Genomic DNA, 23,644 nt, shown 5'->3' with positions numbered 1-23,644 from the left:
CACACAGTTTTTAACCTTGCAGAAGTCTTTGTACACTTTTGTCTTCACATAGAAAAAAATTTAAGGCAGAGAGAGAAGGAGGTACAAGGTTCCATTGCCTACACTTCAGACTTTGAAACCTTCCTAATTCTGCTCTGCTGCTGTAAATTCAGCCAGATATTAAGGTGGTTTTTTTTTTCCACAAATCCAGCTTGTATCCCGAAATTAATTCAATTTCTGCAAGTGGGGGGAAAAAAATCATTGTTGTGCAGCAAGATGAATGTGAGCTTTGAATTTACAGTCACTCACAGCTCTGCCCATCACTGCACACTCAGTTTCCTGCCCACACAAAGACTTTCTCTGAAGAAAAATCTCCTCATTTACTCCATGAACAGGTCTGACAAGGGTTGAAATTAGACTGCTGAATTCCTGAAGTTTCCTCTCTGTAGTGCAAAGGAAGAAATGCTATCATACTGGAATTCATCCTATAACCAAAATGAAGTATCCTCAAAAATGGAGATTACTGTGAAAAGACTATAGGAAAGTAATACCACTGCAAGTAATTTTCATGTATTTTTGATTAAAAGTAAAATGAAATGAGATTTAAAAGTAATGGAAGATCAGTATTAACTAATCCTGCAGATGCCAGTGCAGTCATCTTCTCACTAATAAGATGGAAAGCTTTAAAATATGTTATCAAGTAGCTACTTTTTTTTTTTTTAATTGTCTAACTGGAGCTCCTTTTCTGAAAACTGATCAACCTCTTGTCTAGTTTCACTCTCCCTCAAAAACACAGACTGTTGGAAACACCCAGAACTGTCTGTAGTTTACCCTCTACATCTGCCTGTCCTGGGCAGCAATGCAAAGAAGCAGTCCAAGGAGACTAACCAACTACTCCATCAGCATTTCTAGCTCCTGAAATTCGGGAATGTCATAACAAAGGGCATGGAGTCATCAGCCCCGTGCAGCTTGGGGCAATTTCCCTCTGTTCCTGGCCACCAGGAGGGCTGAGACTGGAGCAGCTGAGCTCCCCCCATCCCTGACCATCCATCACATACATGGCTGAGAACAGATTATTAGTACAGCAGGAAAATGACAGAGGAGCTGACAAATTATGCTCAAGGTGGGTGATTTGTTAGACCTGGGTAATTTTCACTGTTGCAAAACTTTTTCTTGGATAATGGGACCAAAAAAAAAAAAAAAAAACCCACCAAAAAAGAAGAAAAAACCAATCAAAACCCAGTCACATTGTTGGCTGCTGGTGAGTTGCTCTGGTTTGAGGGCACTGGTACTTCCCAGCCACCCTTGCAAGATGTGGTGGCCACTGTCTAGACTAATGCAAACTCAGACCTTGTGCTGGCACAGCTTGAAACCTCACTGTCAGCCTCAGGTCCTGCTTTACAATGCTCTTCCCCTTTTTCAGTGGAAACTCCCTAGAAAACAAAATGGTTCCCTGCTAGGCATACAAGTGACAGGCAGCTTTTCTCACACAAATAATTCATGGTAACTTGAACCTGAGATCCATGCAGGACTGGTACTTCTGCATATGAAGCAGAAGTTGGCTCTACTGGCCAAGGGAGTGGAAGAGGGAAAAACAGGCAAACAAAACTCAGCACCTTCCATTCTGATGTAAATATATTCCAGGATGCTCAATGCCTCAAAGAAACTCAAGAGAGAGCCACAAAAATTGTTTGCAATCCAGAAACATGCCTGCAGCATGAGAGCATGGAGCTGAGCAGTCTGTTCATCCAGGAGGAGAAAGGAGGGTGGCTCCATCACAGTCTGCCTACATGAGGATGCATTTTTAACAATAAGCACTTTTAAAATGGTAATATTGAAATTAAGGTGCAAATAGCTAGTAATGAAGCTAAGTAATTACTAAGAGAGAAAGAAGGTAAATTTTTCCATCACAGTAACAGCAACAGAAAGAGTGGCTCTTCACCTTGTACAAAATATGCTGCAGTACAATCAGCAGTGATAGGCTGAATGCAGGAGATGCTCAATGAGAATGTAAAGCCCACGTGTCTGTCTTCCAACAGATGTCATCCCATATCTTTTATTTTTGCCTGGAATATGGCCACATGTAGAATTCCCAGATGTGAGTGATGCCATCTATTTGGCTTTAAATAGCAGTAAGTCTTGAATAATTTATTACTATTAACATTAATGAGAATTTTGTTCATATGCCTCAAAGAGCAAGGAAGATCTCCTGTGCTTGTCTGAAATCTGCAGCACTGATGACAGATTTTTCTCTAAAGGACTTCTTAGGAGCCAGGTCATCACAGGGAGGTTGGTAGTGATAGTCTACTAGAGAGAGAGTATTTATTCCAGCAATCTTTCCAAGATGGTTGTCAGCTGAATTTTTCTTCGTGTTCAGAGTTCCAAGTGCCTGGTGACCAAAACCTGTGTGATAGTAACACAGCAATTCTGTGATGAAATTATACAAGCAGGAGAAAAAAAGCTCATGTCCCCTGGCAAAATGATGCAGCACCTCTGTCAATGTTGCCCTGTGCTCTTGCCATGCAGCCCTGAGCTGCTTCTCCACCCCACACTATCTGAAAAATCTCTCTATTAAAACATATTTGTTTGTGGTGACACTCTTGGCAGGATCTGCTCTGTCTTGGCAAAGATAGAGCACCTGTCAGGAATTGGTGACTATCTCAGATTTTGCTAATGTGATTCTTCTTTATTGAATCCAGCTTCTTCAAACAGGGTTTTCTGAAGCAGCACGTGGGATGGATGACGGTGCCCCAAAGAACACAAGGCAGCACTCTGCTGTCTGGCTGGCCTTGGAGCCAGCTCAGGCCTCACAGAGGCATTTGTGGGACCAGGAGAAGGTAGCCAGGGTTTAGGTCAATCTTTAGCCCAGCACCCAGAGGAGCCCGTGGAGCACCAGGGCTGGGCTGTGGCACAGGGAGCTCTTGGTGGGATTCCTTGTGGGCATTCCTCACCCTCACTGTGGATCTCCACAGCAACACTGCCAGGTCAGTGCCAGGCAGGCTCAGCCCTGATCCCCCGGGCTCCTCTAGCTGAAGTGCTCTGCACATGGCTCAAGGTGTGTCTCACAGCCATGGCCATCCCTGAGAGCCACCACCCTGAGCTTCAGGCTCAGCATCACCCTCCTGGCACTGCTCTTCCTCCACAGCACAGCTTTTCCTCTCAGACTTGCCACTGCTGATGTGGCAGTTCAGGCTCCAAACTCCAAGTGCCAGTCCAAAGGCACTGGCTTCTCTGCCAGCCAGCTTGTTTCCACTCACTGATCCCTGAGATACCTTCCCAGAAGGGAAAGGTTCCCAGAGGGACCAGTGCTGAAAAAATGCAGAAGTGTTTTAATATTTTCAGTCTTGGTATGTGCAATAGCCAGGGCACAAAGAGCATATTAATGTTATGCATTACAGAGACTTAAATTAACCAAATTATAGCAGTTAACACAAAACCAGTAGGACACAGTGTCTCCACCATAAAAAAGTTTAGATATAAAAATATTTTTTTAGTTTTAAAATAGGAAAAAAAGTTCTTAGTTTGCAGTTTGTTGCCACATGAAAAGGCTTTTTTCTGCTCTTTTTAAAAAGAAAAAAAGAGTCTAAGATGCAAATAACATTTCCTGATATGGAAAGCAGAAAACACTCCTCATGCATTTTCCAAGGTCAGCTCAGAAAAGGAAGCTGCTTCCAGACTCTAGCTACAAAAATTAGCAAGCCAAAAGTTAGAATTCTCTTCTATAGTTAGTCTGTTCATAATAAAAGACTGAGCACCTTGGTTCTCTCCTCACCCCAGAAACATCCTGCCTTGCATCATTGGGACATTCTGGGTATTGGGTACTCCCAGAACTTGAGGAAATATCCAAATACAGACTCAGGAGCCTACATTTGAATCTGCTTGAAAGGCAGGTCAATTTTAAAAGTGCTTGTTGTTAAAAATGCATCCTCACTCACATAAAAAAAAAACCCCAAAGTCTCTCATTTCAAGCAGAGAGACAGCAGAATAGTAATCTATAGTTTCCATGTCTTCACCACGTCTAAACCCATTCTCTCTCTTCTTTGTTTACTGTGCAAACTGCTTCCCCACAAAAGGAAATGATCTCCCCAATCCAAATCTCACTTTATGTAGAGCAGTGGGCAAGGAGTCTGCCCTGGGAGGTGGGAGCTCACAGCAGGGCTCACTGCCCTCCCCTGCTCAGGCTCCTGAACAAACAGAACCCAAAGTGCTGATGGTGGCAGTGCAGCCATGGAAGGGCTCAGTAGCACTCTGTGTATCTTCAAACCAGCAGCCAAGCAAAGCACCACCATGAGCTTTAACTTGCATTTGCTGAGGGCTGCACACAGTTACTTGCTGTAACTCCGCAGATGTGCAGAATCTCAAGAAGTTACAGATGTGTCCAAGCATTTTCATCTGGATAAATAAAGGGCACATGCCCATAAACATTTCAGCTCCCCTAACAGGAGCTCAGCTCAGTCAGGATGGTCAAACCCACTGGTTATTTTCCCTTGGTGCTTAGGGTAGCTCTAGGGACAGGCTCCAAACAAGATCAGCTGCTCTTTTACCATCCTTGTCAGCAGAGATGCACCCAGCAGCTGCTCTGGAGGAAGAAGGGACAGGTGTCTGTCTGTGGCTGGGCCAGGCAAAAGCAACAATCTTTCTCCAGGCAAAAGCTCTGGGAGTCTCTGTGGATCTTCCACTCAGAGCAAGGGAGGCACTAAGGGGCAGCACAACATATCAGGCAAGGATGCATTAAAAATAACAACCAAAAAAAAAAAAAAAATAGAAAAGTGTGACTTCTTTGTGTCTCTTTGTTCTGTGATCATCCTGAAATAGCATGTGTGATTCAGAAGCAAGCCTAAAGCCACAGCCACTGCCACCTCCCTCCAACCTGCTGACAGCAGCCACAAGACCCCACTGCCCAGAGGCTGCTGTGCTTCTGCCCTGGCTCCCAGTTTAAACAATCCTGGGCTGTGCTTGCTGTAATGAGTATGATCAAGACGAAGCACATGGGACATAAATAATCCAAATGCAAGATGTACTCACAGCCTAATCCAGTTACAGCTCTAATTTGCACATTTCCTCTTTGAAAGCAGTTCTTTCATCTTCTATATAGAGCTGAACCTCTCCCAGATGCCATTTGCAAGCCAGGAGAGGTGCTTTGCATCAGAGCCAAGGCAGCACAGAGACCTGCAGGACATTTCTGACCCACCCACAGTGTGAGGTGCAGGACAGAGTCCTTCAGCCACCTCTTCTCATCAGCCTCCCCAGCTTTGCAGGGAGCTCTGGGTCCAGATGGGAGAACTCCAGAGCTCAAGAGCAGCCCTTAGCTGAGCTCCCCACTCTGTCCCTCATTGCAGGCAGAGATGGCAAAAGCAGGAGGAGCCACAAAGAGCTGGCTGTCACTGAAGCAGTACCTGCAGCTCTCAGTTCTAGAACCTGCTCCTCGTTTGCATCCCCAGACACTTCATTATAAAGCAGAACAGGCTAGTATTGACTTTCTTTTTCTTGTTCCTCCCTCAATTCTCTGCTCCTTTCCAGGCTGTTGATGTTTGCGTTATTCTCCTGAATTTATTCATCCTTATTCATCCTATTCATCCTAGCAGGCACAGGCACCCAGCCCTGCTGCTGGGGCTGGGACAGCCCAGGCACTTGCTCCTCAGATTTTGCCTTTGCTTGCAGATCTTTGGCTGCACCTGTCAAACAACAAACACAGAGGCTGTTAAGAGACCTTGTAGGGGAGGGGTGTAGTCAATGACAGAGGGAGAGCACAACACACAGCCAGTTTTTATGAAAATAGTTATTGTTTACCATTCCAGCATTTCCTGCACTTTTGGGACATTATGGCTCAGAGGTTTCATTAACAACTCTTTGATGAGACTATTCTCTAAGAAAACTCATGTGTACAAAAACAAAAAATCATAAGGAATATCTGCTGGAGGCCTGGCTTGGCCTTGGAAACATCTAAACCCAGTTCCAGAGCAGAGCTGTGTTTGTAAATCTTAACCAGATAAACTGCTCTGGGAGCCCAGGTGCCAGCTGAGCTCTGTCCTTGCAGCTGCTGCCCAGGCAGCAGAGGAGCTGGGGCTGCCCCATCCCTGAAGGGCCCAAGGCCTCCCAGAACTTGGAGCAACCTGGGACAGTGGAAGTTCTCCCCACCCATGGAAGGGGCACTGCAACTAGAGGAGCTTTAAGGTCTCCTCCAACATAAACCATTTTATGATTCTATCTTTCCTGATGGCAGAATTGGAAAATACTGTTACACACAGAAAAGACATTTTTACCAGCTAAGGAAAATCTTGTATTTTCTGGTGCAGATAAGTGGAAGAATTTCATTTTCACTAGTGGAAAAAAAGCAAAACAAACACCTAGAAGTGACAATTTTGTTCAAGAATAGTAAGCCTGGCTTGGCTAGAAAGTTCAGCAACAATTTGAATATCAAACTCCTATACTGAGATTGTGTTTAAAAAGTATATTGTTTAGAACAGTCACTTTAGCTTCTTTTTGAAAACAAATGCCGGCCAAGTCTGGGCAAAAAGATTTTGTAAGAAGAGTAACAGGATAATTCAGTCATCGCCTCCCAAAAAACACTTCTTTTTTTGTTTGTTCAAATAATGTTCTGGATCAATATTTGGACTTTGTCCAATTATTCACTGTTTAGCCAAGAAAGTGACTAATCCACTAAGAATTATTATTTATTTGGAAATTGGTAGTGTATATTATAAACCAGCTTCAACTGTCCCTGATACAGCACAACATACAGCCTCTGTGATTTTTTATTTATTACCCTGAACTCCTTAAACTCATTCAGTTCCAGCAATTTGCTCCCAAGGCCTGACCCAGTGTACCTTTCTCCACCAGGTGAGTGTTGCTGGGTGGCAGATGCAGGTCTTGGAGGAGCAGGGGGTCAGTAAGCTTGGGGCACTAATGGTGGTAGATCTGTTGCTATGAGACACTTTGATTTCCCTGAGGAGAATATTCTGAGCAACTCAGTTCTGATCATTAAAGTCCCTCAAAATATTATTTTAGGTAATTCTCGAGGATGCTGGCATGACTCTCTGATTAGAAGTAATTGCCACAGGAAATTTACCCTTTCCTGTTTGGCTTCTGCAGCACATGGCAGCTAAAATTTATTCTGTAGTTTGCTGCAGCAGAAAAATGATAAGTGGATCTAAACACATACATTCAATAGAGACACACATGGCACAGCCCAAACCTTCAAGATGCTGACAGAGATGGAGCTGCTTCCCTAGGGGAGCTGCTGGTCTAGAGTTTAAGCAGTGGTCTTTGGTCTTGCCCAGAAGCCCCTGTCTGATCCCAAGTGATTGGATGCCTGGGTTTAATGGGAAGCCATCCTTAATAAGCTTGAGCCACGGACTTCAGCAAGAACACAGTGTCTGGAGCACTACACTGAGCCTGCTTTATTCTGTGTTGATCACAAGGCAGAGCAGAAAGCCCAAATTGCTCTGCCCCCTGCAACCTCCAACACTGATCCACGTGTTGGGCAAACAAAGCTTGGCGTGCTCACACAGAGATAACAGCAGAGTCAGAAAGGTTACAGTTTCTCTCCCACAGGAATTGGCTCTTCAGCCTTCCCAGTCTTCCTGTTTAGAGGAAGACTTGCTGGCTTTAAGCAGTTTCCACACTAATGATGCAGTTAATACTGTGCATCTCCACTCAGGCAGAGCTTCCTTGCTGTTCATGCCACCCCAGGTCCTTCCAAGGCTCTCTGAGCTCCGGCTGCAGCCCGTGGGCTCTGAGGGTGACTCTGCAGCTCCACCTGAACATCACCTTCCTGTGGCAAGGCACCCAGCCCTGCCTGGCACATCCCATGCCATGAGCTGTAGCTCCATGGATCCCAAATGCCTTTGGCAAGCCAGAAGAAATGCTCTGTACACAGGGACCTGCAGCTTGGGCATTATTTTCTGTCCCGGCTGCTACAGGGGCAGTGAAACACCTCGGGGCAGACCTGGCTGCTGCCCAACTGCTTCCCATGGATTTGATGAAACAAATAAACCCAAGCAACTGCTGTAAAGAGGTATCTGAAGGCAAACAGGGCTGCCAAGCAATTAGTGTCCAAACAATGCCTAATTAGTCCCTTGGGTGCCTCATGTAACAGAGCAGAGCAGAAGATGTCTGTCTGGGTGCTACATTGTGGGATTCTGATCTGACTGGGGCTGGTGCAGGGCAGCAGGAGCAGGGCTGCTGGGTGGTCATTCCCAGGACACACCTGGGAGAGACCTTTTCTAGCTCTCACAGCTCTGGACACAGCTCTGTCAGGGAGGTTTGTGCTGGCAGGGGAGGGCAGGAGAAGAGCTCTCAGTCTGCAATCAGTGCAATACTGAGAGCTGCAGGTTTTATTCTGAATTAGCTGTAGTAGATCAAATGTAGATATAAAGGCAGTTTTGTGTAGCCTTTAGAGATACATTGTAGAACTTAAGGCTTTGATACACAGTAAATTATACAATGTGAGTATTGTACAACTTGTTGGTTTGGGGGGGTACCCACGAGAAATGTAACTTCTAACTGACAACATAAGAAATTTCTTAGCTAAAATCAGGCATTCAAAGCTGACCAAATGTTACCGTGAAATTCTAGTGCCAAAAATAGAATTTAAATGGGGACTGAGATCCTGCTCAGTAACTGTTTGTAAATCCCAGCAAATCACACTTCTGTGTCAAAAGGAAAACACAGGCACGAATTGGTTGGCTTTGGCAGAGAAAAAACAAATTTGCCTTCCCAAATCTGCTGACATGTTTATCAGGATATCATGAATGAATGCATTGCATTTGCCAATACAGCACACAGTGGCAGCTGAAGGTAGAAAATTATTTGAAAAGGAATTACAAATTATTTGGCTGCACACAGGGGGCTTTATTTGCCCTGCCTGGACAGTGAATTGCACTCCTGAGCAAGATGAGACTGAGCAGTAAATCTGACTGTGGCTCTGGGGAAAGAGTGGTAGGGGCAGTCTGGGGGGAAACAGGTCACTCAAGCACCCAGTGAACCCCTCCTGCTGTCTCCAATGTCCTGGACCTCTGCAGAAGCTAAGAGGTCTCTGCCCTTAATGGGTATTTCTGTTTTAAAAGCCTGAACAAATATTTTCAACCCATTTGCTTTAATTCTTCTGTGGAGTCTTCACTCTGAACTGCCTGGAACAGAGAACATGCAACACAAAGGACAGGAGCTAATGATGAAAAATACCCTTTGCTTTCAGCTTTTTGTGTTTGCTGGAAAATAACAGATTTTCTTGGCAAATATCAAGTGGATATTTGTGACTGAGCTTGCTCTAATGAACATGAGCTGCGCTGTGCACTTTCAGATGATTTCACCACTTTACAATCCAGCTCTTATGATAACATTTAGCACACACTTGTTGAACCATTCAGTGCTAAGGCAGCACAAAGCCCAGCAAAGGGCAGCACTGGGCACAATCAGTTTCGAGGTGGAGTCCATCTTGCAGAAAAAACTCAAGTGAACAACACAAAGGCTGAGGTGTTGTAACTTTTTAGGGCAGGGAGTAGAATTCATTGACAGTGCTAATGTGATTCGAGCAAATTGAGCAAAATAACACGTGGAACTGTCTTTTAGTGCTCTTGTATTGTGTGGGTTTTACTTTGTCAGTTGTTTTAAAAAGCAACCAGCAATTTCTGGGAATGCTGAGTTTAAAAAAAATGGAGGGGGAAAGGAGACAGAAAAAACTTATCAGGCATTTCTATAGCTTAGTAAAGATGATTAATCTGACTCAGCAAGATTGAACCAAAGAGCTTTCATTGACCAGTTGATATCCAGAAACGTCTTTGTTTAAAAATGGTTTAAAATGACACGAAAATTAGATCTATTCCTGAAACCCTGACACATGCAAAGTTCTTGTTGTCTGTACATCTGGGCTTATGGTCAGATCTATTTTAATGTCTTTAAAAAAAACACTGGTGCTAGTAGGCAACCAGAGAGTCATCACAGCTTTTGCAGAGCTTAAAGGAATGCAGAGCAAGAACCAGTCTGAAATTAAAGTCTCTGGCCCAAAATCTGTTCTGCAGGTGCCCTTTTGTCTGCTCATCTGTGTAATGGCACAGTCCTTGGCAGATCTGCTGCTGGTAGGATGAAGGATGGACTCCCCTCAGGTGTCACTTCGCCTGCCACGAGAGACAGGAGCTGAATGTGCTCCTCATCCATCAGCATCAGGTACAAGTGACCCTGAGGAGCAGCAGGCACAGGGACAGGGGGCTGTGCTGCAGTAAATGAGATGTGTCACTCACTTTCTACCTAAAGTGGTGCCCCCCAGTCCTTCCCCTGCTCCAGGGGAGCCCCTCACTGCAGTGTGGCAGTGCAGCAGCTCAGCCCTAGTGCAGTCACCACTCAGCAATGCAGGTTTGGGGCTGGAGTGTGGAAAGGGCAACGCTCACATGGCTGTGGGCAGAAACAGCAGGCATGTTTGGGCTTCTCAAATGTTCACCCAAGTCTGGGCAGGATGAAATTTGTTGCTGCTGCAAAATGATGCAGCACCTCTGAGCAGGGCCTCTCTCAGCCCATCTGACCCTGACAAACAGGTCACATTAACTGCTATAATTTGTTGACTATTATTTGAAAACCTTTTAAAGATTTTCTTTCACTGTGTCTAGAGTTACAGCTTACAGTTCTCAGTAGCTGTTGGGAAGGAGAGGACAGATGGATGCAGACAATAGCAGCTCTTGGGAGAGAGAACATGTTATAATGGCACCTGCAGAGACTGATAGGATGTGGAAAGGAACCCATAAATTGTGGAATGATTCTGGGACTTGATTTAATGTATACAAAAGAATCTGAAAAAACGCTAAATATCCTCTATCTTGCCAGAACACTTGTTTGCAATAAATAATCCCTATGGAAATTTTTATTTCCTTTATTCCCAGCAGTGAGAGCTTCTTGACAGAACACATCATTTTCATTAAAACATTTCTGGTTCTCCTCAAAAGCAAGGGGAAGGTTCACCTTAACAGCTGAAAATGTTTGTGATCAAAACGGAATGAAATTCAGAATTCCCATTCCTGGTTCAAGCTGTCTTCTGTAAGATTTTATTCACAGGTGATGGCTGCTATCCAGAGAACCAAATGAGGGCACTGAAGGAAAAGCAGTGTTTTGTTGGCAGTTTATTGTGAGCTATCAAGTGGTGTAGTCTGGAATGAAATAACCTCTCACAGCCCTTCCACCACCTGCCTCTGATGGAAACCTCTTTGGGAATCATGAATAACTGTGAATGGTTTTTAGCAGTTCCAGGCTCTTTCTTGGCTCCACCTCCCTCCAGATTTCCATGGCTGGAAATTGCCAGGGTGTGTGGCTGAGCAGAGCAGGACACCCACAGCTGAGACAACAGAGGATCTGCCCCTGGCCCTGAGCTAGCCAAAATCCTCAGTAGCCCAGATGAGCAGGAAATTATCCAGCTATAAATCAGCAACCAGGCAAATATACCAGACACCTGGTGAGATGGAGCAAATGCTGACCTGGAGACTTATGCAAGAGTTTTCTGCACATGGATCCAGGATGGAGCTGGGCTCTGCTGGCTCCAGCACAGCAAACCCCTCTGTGGCAGCAGTCACACTGGTGGGACATGGTCCTGACAAGCCCAGGTGGGCAGAAGCCATGAGCCATTGTTCTAGGAGCTGGATTCTGCCTTTGCCAGCAGATAAAGAGGGGAAGGTCCTCACAGCAGACACAAGGATGGATCAAGAGCAAAGGAGCAGGTGGGGAGCTCGCCAAAGGAGGTGAGTTGTGGCCAGCAGCTGTGGTCTGTGTGCACACCACAGCCTGTGCAGAGCTCACTTCTAACACAGACTAGCAGGACAGCTCAGAAAGAGGAAAAACTCTGTCTTGGCTCTTCCTGGGCTTTGTGCCTGGTGAAATCCTGCCCTATCCCACCAATATATCAGTCAGACTTCAATTCATTACGTTTTGAGTACTTTTTCCTGGCTGGTCCTAGTAAGGGAGCAGCTCAGCAAGGAATCAGCTTTTAATTACAAATATAAAAATGCAGTTTTCTAAATACCATACCACCTAGCCTATTTTCAAGCAAAGACAGCCATACATAGGAATATGTGACTGGGGCCTCTAATTAGAAGATAGAACCTTGCATTAAAGCTAGGTGCTGGGTGGAAATTGCTACATTTTCATTCTGTTTGTGGCTGCATTCTGCTATCATCCTGTTTTCAACCTTCTGCAATAAGTGTCTATTTTAATGAAGACTGCTGGGGCTGATCTAAATACCAGAACACCTTGTATGCAGCACAGGAGTCCCTTTTCCCTTCAGAAGTGCTGTAGTGTTCATCTGCATCACAGATCCATGACCAGGCACACAAACAGGATGGATCAAAGAGTTTCTAAATGCAGTGTTAGATTCATTACAAAATCCAGGACATCTCCAGAAGCAGCCCAGGTGTAGCTGTACCTGGGCCTGTTGGTTTCTGGATTGCTGTAGAAACACAACCCAAAATGCTCCTTTTTTCCCCCACTGGGGTTGCCTAGCAGGGCTTGCAGGCACAAGCTGCAGCAAGCAGGGTCATCCAAGCACCTGGGCAGGGCTGGGGATCCCCTGCCTGAGGAGACCCTGGGAACAAGGGTGCCTTTGGTGCTTGCTAACACTCAGATGCACCCTCCAGCATTTCATGGCCATGGAAGGGTGCCAAGTGCCTCTGTCTCACCAGCTTCCTTTCTGCTGCCAGGGTTTCCTAGCCTGGGAGGAGGTGATCAGGGAGCACAGATACAAAACACAGGCAAGCTTTGTGCCTTGAGCAAAAAAAAAAAAAACAAACAAAAAAACCCCTCTGCAGCTCCAACGGGGCTTTGTCTCTTTTTCCCTTCCTCTTGCAGTCTCTCCACCTTCCCCAGCCCTTGCCAGCTGTTTGATGCCAATATCCAAGCAGGGCACATTCCCAATGATCCTTCCCCTTTTCATCACTATCAGCAAAATAAAAAAAATGCGTGTTTTTTCCTGTGGTGTAGAGCTGGTGAACTCTTAAAAGCCTGTTTTCTTCTCTAAGAACTGAGATCCCTGAGGAATCTGCCTCCCTTGCGTCTTTCTTGTGTTGAGGTGGAATTAGTCACATTTTTTGCAAATGGCAGCAGTTTCTCAGAAAAAAAAAGAGCAAGTTCTGGACAATTTATAGGCTTGTGCAAAAAAAAAAAAAAAAAAAAAAAAAAGTAAATCAGTAATCAGTCTCTAGCTGTTTGGACTGTGCTCTCTTTTCATTGCACACAAGCAACTTCTATCACCACTAATGTGCAAATAAAGATATTTGGCCTCAATCTTTCCTACAGGGAGAAAACCCTCAGCAATGCCACATGTCCTACAGCCAAGGCTCATCTCATGTCAGACCATATTTTCTTCCCTAGCCTCAGTCCATGCAGGCTAAGAAACCCACAGGATCCCACATATCCATAGACCAGACCTCTAAAGATGTTTCAGCTCAGTCCTGCCTCAGGTGAGGTTTTTCACAAGTTATTTTTCATATCACAGAAGTGTTGTAACTACACAACTGTAGCGATGGAAACTGAGCCTCAGCTGGTGAGAGCTGTTTAGTCTGTTGGTAATATACAGCAGGCAGCCCACAGACACCGAAAATGCAGCTTAGATCCCTGTCCTTACCCAGGCATTTTCTGCATACCAAAATTAACTGTGGTCAACAAAGAAACCTTGGATTGGTCGGCACTGAAATACTTTCAGCAAATGCACAGATGAATCATTGTGCCAGGTCTAGGGAAGGGGGGAAATCTGTATTTAGGATGCATGCTCTCTGCAGGCCCAGAGGACTTGTGAAATCCATGAGCTCCTGCAGATTCCCCTTTGGCAAGGCTGACTTGGGGAGGTGCAGAAGGGGCTGGTATTAAATATTGCTGCCTTGACTGGTGGCACTATGTGCTCGTGATCCCAGCAGAGCACTCTCCTTGTAGCTCAGCCTATCCCTGCTCCAGAGGGAAGGAGCTGCAGTGCCTGAGATGCTGTTTGGGTCTCAGATTTCTGTTTAATACATGCCTGTGGTTTGTGGCTGTCTGAATGCCTCCAAGGACCCCTAAAAACTAACAACTCCTGCTGCTGCCAGCAGGCTCCACTGTCACTTTGCACCTTCAAGCTGGGCCATGAGTTCCTGCCCTGCCTGACTCTGCTTTGCAGCCAACCTGACAGTCATCAGCACCAGGAGCCCCCTTCAATGTGGGACAGAATGCCAGCCCCTCGGAGGGATTCCCTGGCCCCTGCTTTGGTTCCAGGCTGGAGCTGACTGAAGGGTCTGCTCCAAAGCATACCTGTTATTCTTGAGGCCCCTCCTGCCACCCTGCTCCTCCAAGGGCACAATTTTGGGACCCTGCCCTGTGTTATTCTGGCAATGCAAGTGCCCCAGAATTCTGGGGAGTAACCTGATGCACTTCTTCTGCTGGTTATATGACACTAAAATCATCCAGAACCGACAAAGAGAGAAAATTGGAGGGAGCACTGGCATTCTCTCCCATCTGTGAAGCTCATTAAAGGTGGCTTTTAGCATCAAACAAGACATCCATGAAAAGCAAAGAAAATACCAAATGTCATCTTAGCTGGGGAAGCAGACCCTTGGGCACATCCTCTTGCAGCCAGACTTTCTAGGAGTCCTCTCTCCCACCAATACATTTTCCTGCAGAAAATGTTCCCTGGAAACTTGTTGCATGAAACCAGTAGAAATGTGCCTTTCCATTTCCTACTCCAGGCAGCTATTCTGGGTTAAAAAGCAACTGGAATTGGAATGTTAGGAATTGTTAGGAGAGGAACAGAAAACAAAGCAGAGCCTCCCTATAAATCTGTCTCAATTATCGTGTCTGCTCCAGCCCTGCTGTCTCAGGCAGAGCTACAGAGGTGACGAGAGGGCTGGATCAGCTTCCAGGCAGTGGACAGGGAGATAACAGAGGCTCTTCCAGAACAGAGGTGAGCAAGGGATAACACAGCACGTGTCTGTAAATTGTCAGGGGCTTAAAGGAAAGAACATTCACTGGTAGCACTGCGTTTTGGAGGCAGAGAGAGTCAGAAGCTGCCTCGGTCCGCAGCTGGTGGGTGACAGGGGTTCCCTGGGAGGCTGATGGCTGGGTCATCGGCGATTTGTGTTGGCTGAGCCCTGCCTGAGGGCACTGCCGGGCACAGCCTCTGTGACAGGGACAGACTGACACGGGCACCATTTCTAGTCAGGGCTGCCTTTTGCACCCGTCCCTCGCCTTGCCCTGGTGGAAGGGCCAGAAGAGGGAGCTGGGCTCAGCCTCTCGCTGCAGAGGAGCTGCCCTCCCCAGGGCCAGGAGAGCTGCGCTGCAGAGCTTGGTGACCTACCAGAGACTGCTCTGGCAAGCGAGCAAGAGACAGGAGCAGGCCCAGGGCGCTGGCTGAAGGGAACAAGTCAGGGGAAAAGCAACTGAAGGGGACAGAAGCAGGAATAAAAAACAAAGGGCCATTAAACACAGTGAGACCATAAAAAGAAACAGTTTGCCAAACTCAGTGTTTGTCAAGAGAGGAACGTCTGCACAACTGCACTTCTGCAGCGAAGGGACATGGTTTGCAAAGAAAATACCTGCTGGCCCCACAGAGCCTGTGAGCTGCATTGCATTTCTGGGCATTATCCCAGGCAGCACTTCCAGTTGTAAAGAGTGAAGCACCCCCAAGGTGCTGCTTGGGAGCTGCTTCCTGCATGCCCTGGTGCCCTCTTCAGTATAGGCAGTGAGTAAGGATATTGCAAACTAAAAATGAATAAATAAATAAATAAATAAATAAATAAATAAATAAATAAATAAATAAATATTATGGTCCAGTCTTTACTTGGCAAGTGCTAGAAAGTGGGCACTTAGAGTTGTTCCAGGTTGCTCTGGGGTTGGCTTACAGATGTTTGAGTCATTTGCGTGTCTGTATCAAAAGGCTTCTCCCATTTCACAGTTAATTCACAACAATGTAAACTCAGATTGACAGGCTTCCCTATTGGAGTATTCCTGCCTTTGTAAAGAATCAGATTGGTGGAAGGATTTTCCCTTCTATATTATATCAAATCAAATAATGTGTTTGTCAATCTTACACAGAATAAGAACGTTAGCAAGACATTGGAAAGATAAATCATTTAGTATTATGAAAAAACAATTTCCTTTTTGGGAAAAAACCAATGTGATTCTTGTATCACTATGTATATAAATATTCTTATATTAAGTTAATCTTGTAATTAATTTGCAACACTGTAATCATAAATCAAGTTTTGAAGAATGCTAAAATAGGGGTTTATTTTTGTAGGACATAACTGTTTTAATGAGGGTTTGGAAAACATCAATAAATTTGGAGACAATTCAGGAATACTGTTCCTGTAAGAGAAGAGGAAGAGCAGCTGCCACATTTGGTGGAGTAAGCCCTTTCAATCGCCAGGTATCAGTTCAAGAGGTGAAGGCATAAGGAAAGTACAGCTGTTCCCAAATGTCATAGAGAATTCTGCTGAATTTTATGATCTTGGATCACCTCAAAGAACCATCTACATAAAAAATTCACAGACACCATCCTTTATATGCCTGTACACAGGATTTGTATGCACAGGTGAGTACAGGCACACATACATATGGAATAGCATTTTCCCAGTTGCTTTTATACGCTTCAGATTTGGCATAATTTTACTGAATTGGGTCCTGTGGGGTTTCACAAAAAATAATCTTTACAAAATGTGTTCCTAAAAGATTTTAAACTATTTCCTTAAAAATAAATTCCATGTCATCTCACCTTACTATTACCATTTAGAGGAGGCATGTTAAAATTCACCACTATTTGTCCTTCACCCAGAGCATTTTCCAAGGTTCAGTGAAGTCAAAAAAGAGACTGTTGGTGACTTGTCAGGGGGCTGTGGTTCAGAGACACACTCTTCAGTAGCAAGTGGGTACCCCACACCAGAGACACCAATTCCCAGTACTGTGAGAGCCATGTGGCAGATTGTTCTTGCTCTTTAGTGTAAAATGCCTTTTTTTTTCCATTCATGGCTTTCCCTTTTTCAAGTTCAAATGCTTCGGTCTTGTCTCTGCTCAGTAACACGTTAAAAATAAAAGTTTGAAATATTTTCCTTTGAAAATAACTTTTTGAGTTATGTTTAAGACTTGAGAGATGGGAAGGGATGTATGTGTTCACCATTAAAGTAATTCTTAGGGCTTTGCTCCAAGTGTTGCTAATATTAGACTGGCTTGGTGTAGAAGGTGGAAATCCAGCGGGTAGAGGGGCCTCTGGGAGAGGTGGTTATTATTTTCTGCACTGATGAAAATCTATTCAATTAGCAGGTCATGTGTGCTCTGTAAGCTTTAAAAAACCCCATCAAAGTGGTGAGCATGATGGCACATTTAGTGGCTCTGTCCTGAAGGCATAAATAAGAGAGCCCTAAACTGACCACGCATGTGCATGGAGTGTGGTTATTCCTGAAAATAAAGACTGGCATGACTCAGGTGTTGAGTGTGGCTGGGTATTAAGAGAGTAATAAGCAGTTGCTGGGAGGCATAATTCTACAGTAGCTTCCACTTAATAAAGCAAGGGGTTGAACATGGGAGCACAGATCAGTTAGTGGGTAGGAAGTGATGGTGGCTGTCCCAGAGAAACAAACAGGCTGGAGCCTGCAGCACCTTGTGCAGGGAACTGCAGGAGGACAGACTGCTGAGGGCTGCTCTGATGTGCTTCCTGCTTCAGGGCTTGGACCAGCAAAAAGAAACCTGAGCAAATCTATAATATCAAGTTTTTTCCTTCCTGGAACTGACACTTTCATGCCCAGGGATCGAGGCACACACACGGATTGCTAACAGCAGTGTAAGCTAAGCCAAGTGCTGGGACTACAGCAGGATTGCTCGGTGGAAACATCCCAGCTGTAGATAAATAAGTCCATGGAAGGGAAATGGTAAAACTGAAGGTTTGTCACCACCAGCAGGTTGCAGAAAAAATGTCTCAGTAGTGACCCCTCTCAGAGCTCCTTTGGAGAACCACTGCAGCACCTGCTTTCCAGTGCCCAACTCAACCAGCTGGAAACCACGTCCTGACTGATGGGAAGCAACAGCAACAATAAAAAATCCACTATTTTTAAACAGTTTTCCTCATTTCTTACATTAAATAAATGAAGACTAATAACTTACCACCTGACAGCATATGGAGATTATTTCTTCTTATGCTTAATTCTCTAAATTACTGCAATTTTTCTATTTGCTGGGAAGAACATGAAGTTCACTGCAACTAATATCATAATAAATACATAATTAATAAAGGAACCAAACATCTTAAATTAAACAAAGGAAAACTGTTATCAAAACTACTATAAAGCATACAATTAAATAAAGAAATCCCATCCTTGTGGGGTGTTTCAAAAAAAAAAAAAGTTGTACCATGACAAATCTCACTAAACTCAGTTCAATAAGTTAAATCATGATGAAAGACTGGTTCAGAGACTAAAACTATACCTAGGAACCAGGAATTCCTGTTTTAGGTCCCACATCAGTTAAAATTTTTTTGTGCTACTGCTGGCAAATGACTTGCCAGCAATCAGCTTCTTTTCTAAAAATTATTCCTCCTTAAAAAAACACTGAACCAGTCCATACAGGTAAAAGTTTATTGGGAGTAGCAGCAGGCTCACCAACTTCTTGGGTTCGAGCACTAGAGGGTGACAAAGCCGCACCAAACAAACATAGACTACAGCAATTTCTGGCACTAACATAACATTTATTTAGATAGTCCAGACTGATTCAACATCCACGTGGATAAAGACCATTCCTAACCTTTTTTTATTCTAATTTGATAAGATTGACCTCAAAGGTTAGTGTATCTATTGCAGGTTCTTCTCTGTCCATATGACTGAAGTTAAGCTGGGATTCCCTTCCTGAAAACATCTTTCTAGCACATGGCTTCAATGTCAACTTCCTTTTTAAATGTATATATATAGTATTACTTATGCTCTAAACAGGCATATCACATAGGAATGAAACCCTCTCTAGAATGTCCTTAATCTGTGTCATCAGGCATGCATTCTAGGTTTGACAGCTCTGAAAAAGAAGCCAAAATTACTACAATTGCAATCCTCAAAGACGTTCACTTCCTGTAAACAAGTTGCAGTGATCCCACCTTGAAATGTCATGACACTCAAGTGAGCATAGAGAATTTCTCACTAAATAGTAAAGACATTAGAAAACACTCACAGACATTCAGAATATTTCACACTACTTGTAAATTAAAAGAGAATGTTGATTTATAGTTCAGAAATTAGGTAACGTGGAAAGAATTTTCAGGGCATACACAACTACTGTGGAAATGGGATAATGATGCCTTGCATTGACCACAGAAATCATGAATGCTGTAAAAAAACCAAAAATCCCTGGTCCAAGTGCCAGGTCAGTGAATAACTGTACATAGCGATTTGTATTTACCCCCCATTTTTGAAACTCTACAATACATGACTCCTGTAATTTCAGCTGAAACACTAAGAAGAAAAAACTCGTGTTTGCAATCCCCCTGCCGTGGGCAGCGACACCTTCCACTAGACCAGACTGCTCAAAGGCACATCCAACCTGCCCTTGAACCATTCCAGGGATGGAGCTTGCCCCGCTTCTCCGGGGTTCCTGGGGCAGTGCCCATCGCCCTGAGCCCGTGCCCGGAGCTTGCCCCGCTTCTCCGGGGTTCCTGTGGCGGTGCCCCAACGCCCTGAGCCCGTGCCCGGAGCTTGCCCCGCTTCTCCGGGGTTCCTGGGGCAGTGCCCATCGCCCTGAGCCCGTGCCCGGAGCTTGCCCCGCTTCTCCGGAGTTCCTGTGGCGGTGCCCCAACGCCCTGAGCCCGTGCCCGGAGCTTGCCCCGCTTCTCCGGGGTTCCTGTGGCAGTGCCCATCGCCCTGAGCCCGTGCCCGGAGCTTGCCCCGCTTCTCCGGGGTTCCTGTGGCGGTGCCCCAACGCCCTGAGCCCGTGCCCGGAGCTTGCCCCGCTTCTCCGGGGTTCCTGTGGCGGTGCCCCAACGCCCTGAGCCCGTGCCCGGAGCTTGCCCCGCTTCTCCGGGGTTCCTGTGGCAGTGCCCCATCGCCCGGAGCCCCGTGCCCGGAGCGGAGCGGCCGCTGCTGCCCCAGGGCCGCGCGGGGGCGAACGAGCAAACGGACAGACAGAAAAAGGGATGTCAGCAAAATGAATCCACAAACGCCAAAGCTTTATGTCTGAAAAGGAGACAGAGGTGTCCTGCCATTTTATTCGAATAAAGGGAGCGAGTCTAGTGGGACACACGCCCACGAAGTTTTCTCTCTCGACTTCGGAGGGCGCAGCCTCCTTTTACCCCGAGCTCCGGCCGCTCGCTGCCCCGTTCCTTTCCCCATTGGCCGAGGTACCAGGAAGGCCCAGCCTTCCCGAACCGCCTACCGCGTACTCCCCTCTTGAACCTGCTCAGAAACTCGGGCTCGTACAGACCCGTGGCTGTCGCAGGAGCCAGACTGTCTGGGCTCTGCGACAAACCTGCTGCTCAAAGTCAGTAGAGACATTAAGAGCCATTTCAAAGCTGTTAATATCCATACCTTCACCCATCGAATTGTTTGTAAAGACATCAGCACGCATCCTCCCTTCCTCTCGGGGACAAAGGGACAAACGGCGGCAGCAGCAGCGACTTTACCGACCCGTTACCTCTTCTGCTCGTTCTCCTCCTCTCCCGTTCCCGGTCTCTCTCGCCCTCCTGTGCCCGCTCTGTCCCCACTCCTCCCGGAGCCGCTTCCCCCCCCGCTCAGGGCGGCCACCGCGGTCTCGCCCCCGCCCGGCTCTCGCCGTACCGGCTGTGGCTCCGCCTGGCGCGCCCCGGCCGCTGCCGCCACCTCCTCTGCGGGTTCCCCGATCCGAGCTCCAGATGGGGAAGCCGACTGGGGAAGGTACCGGGTGTGGCCGCTTCTGGGGACTTGACCAAGACAGCCGAAAGTGGCCGGAATGTCCAGAAGTTACTCTGGAGCGGAGGGGACGCGCTCGGCCCTCTGCGCCTCCATCAAACCAGCTTTGCACGAGGGGAAATGCCACACTGGAGTGCAGAATGACCGAAGACCTGAGTGCGACCGGACAGGCCAGGGGGTGACACTGTCATCAGCCCTGAGACAGCACGGCCAGCGTGGGGGGACAGAGCTGGTGTCATCCGCGGGGACCTTGGTCATGGTCCTGCACGCCTTCGGGACGCTTCTATGACCGTGGGTTTGTTCGGGTTTTGGAAGAAGAGTGTGTCTTGGGCACTTGTTTGATTTTCTGGCGTTTTTCTAAGGGGTGGGAGTGCTGATTTGGGTTTGCTTTTGTTGAACTGATGTTTCGAAAGCTGCCGAGCCCCCGCTAGCCCCGGGCGGAGGAGCCCCGGAGAGCGGTGCTGGCTGGAGCCGACACTGGGTGGCAGGAGGCTCCCGCTAACGGCTTCTGTCCGGCTCGTTCGTCCTTCCCAGCCCTCCAGCACAGGCTGCTCTGTGCACCCCTTGGGCTTTTCCAGAACCCCCTCGTGCCCTCCTGGCCACCCCTGCACAGTGTGCCCGGCCCCCCAAGTGCACACTTAGCCTCCCACCCCACTGACGCCCGGGCACCCAGCCAGGGCTGGGTGTGCGATGTGCTCACGGGCGTGCAAGACTGCTGGGGGGCTGCAGGTGTGCTCCGAGCAGTGCATGCACATCCCAAGGTCACTCGGACCAGTGCTCGGGCCTGGTTTAGCCGATGAGCAGAGGAAGCACATCCCTCCCGCTGTTTGTATAAACTGGGGGATGTCTGCCCATGGGGGGTTAACTGCTCAAAGAACTCTCAGAGTACAGGGACCTTCCATGTGAGAATGTCCCTGAAATGCAGCCTCCCACCAACCTCCTGCTGTTGTGTGAGAGTCCTCCTGCTCTTCCGAACTTCTCCACTGTGGATGCACAACCCTTGACCCAAACAGCGAGGAGCACCTGGAGGGACCAGAAGGGGCTTTGGTCGAGGTATCAAATGCAGCCCAAGGGCGGGAAGGGAGCAGTTTGGGCTCTAGTGATGTGAACCTACCAGGAGCTGCCTACACATCCACATCCTGAATTTTTTTTTTTTTAAAAAGCAAATTGAGTGGGTGAGGGCTGCCCATGGCTGTATTGCCTAATAGTTACCCAGTGTCAGCAGCAAATCTCATGTTCCCTTTTGCAGAGAGGGCACTTGCAGTCACCTTTGACCCCTACTCCCTGGGAACAGGCGCTCTCTGATACTTCCACAAAATCTGATTATTTTGCTTTAACTGACTCTGTGTTTTCTAGGAAGGAGGAGCAAGCAGCCTGTGACCTGTGACCAGCCACTCTGGGATGTTTGACAATGTGCCACACTCTGCTTTAGGGCTCCCAGTAGCAGCAGATGGGTGCTGTGGTCATGCAGCAGGTGGCTGCTACACATCTCTAGGGTCAGCAGGTTACCTCTGCACCACTGCCTTCCCATGGCATTGTGGACATCCAGTGCTGGTGCCTGGAGGACCATTTGTCAGCACAATACAAACATGCTTTATGCTCTTGCCAGATCAAGAGGAACAAATAAATGTTCAACGGGACAACTAAATAGGAAAGGACTCGGGGCTGCTCTACCAGGATAGCCTGAAGTAGCAAAGCACATGAGAAGAGTCCCCCAGGGCAGAGGCCAGAGTGGGGTGCCCAGGCCCTGCTTGAAAGCCTCAGATGACTGGGGAAGGGTGACATTCTATTAGTAAACCACTAATGACCACCTCTTTGGCATTTCCTGAAAACTACCATAGGTTGGCTGGTTCCTGGAGGAGCGCTGTGATGTCAGCAGCCAGAAATCTTGTGGAACCGGCCCGACTGGCAAATGCATGAAAGTCAGCTAATCTGCTGCTTTATCACTCCTCCTCTGCCCCAAATCCCCATCCACTTCAGGCATCAGAGGGAAGCTAATTGACTTGAGCTTCCTTTTTGTGCTCAAGCACCTTGGCTGCCTTGGTTATTTTCTCTCAGTTTTGTTTCATACAAACAGATCAGCTTCAAAGGCACTGCTGGCCCAGGTGTTATGTGATACATATCTACCAAATAACTGGGGAGAGGCCTTGCTTCACCAGGTGCTCTCTGCCTCTGAGTGATCTGGTCACAGTTTTGCTGCCTCTCCCCTATGACTGGGAGAGGCAACAAAACTGTGACCAGGGTGAGAGTTGCTGCGGGGAAAGGACATCAGTTGTTGCTCACTTTCCCTCTTTTTCTTTATCCCCCAAAGCAGAGGAAAGTGGAGACTTTTGGGCAGCAAGGGCCAATGTGGAGTGGCCTTCCAGGGAACGGGATCTTAGCAGGGACATGGCACCATTCCTCAGAGTGGCTTTTGTAGTGAGAAGGGCAGGTGTTGGTGGAGATGGCTTCCTGGATGGGGGCTGACCCAGAGGCTGAGGCTCCCATCTTCACCTTACCTGACCCAGTAAGTTTGACTCTGATCCTCACCCTCCTCCACCCTGCAGATTGCGGATGGGCATGCTGCCAGGCTGTATTTTCCCTTACCACCTTGGAGACACAGTATAAACTTGGAGGCAGGTGGGAGGTGCTGAGCTCTTGTCTTGGCAGCAACTGAGACAACCCACCTCCTCATCCCTGCCATCTTACTGGTGTGAGAAAATAGGAGCAGGTTGAATAGAGCTCCTCACAAGGGCCCCCACTCAGGGAGTTTCAGGGATCCATGCAGGGAAGAAGCTATAGCCCTCCCCACTGGATGTGCCAGGGGCATG

At 47.0% G+C, this 23,644-nt stretch overlaps 1 long non-coding RNA gene across 1 annotated transcript; it reads right to left on the bottom strand.

Moving 5' to 3' along the window:
• Nucleotides 1-1,892: 1,892 nt before the first annotated feature.
• On the bottom strand, nt 1,893-20,682 carry LOC127059614 (uncharacterized). Its single transcript, XR_007777605.1, has 3 exons — nt 20,475-20,682; nt 5,376-5,654; nt 1,893-2,382 (listed from the first exon to the last, which is right to left on the bottom strand). It is a non-coding gene; the product is annotated as an uncharacterized LOC127059614 (long non-coding RNA).
• Nucleotides 20,683-23,644: the final 2,962 nt, after the last annotated feature.

Source organism: Serinus canaria, chromosome 4A (assembly GCF_022539315.1).
Source record: "Serinus canaria isolate serCan28SL12 chromosome 4A, serCan2020, whole genome shotgun sequence".
Classification (NCBI taxonomy): domain Eukaryota; kingdom Metazoa; phylum Chordata; class Aves; order Passeriformes; family Fringillidae; genus Serinus; species Serinus canaria.
This window is presented reverse-complemented; position numbering and strand designations above follow the sequence as displayed.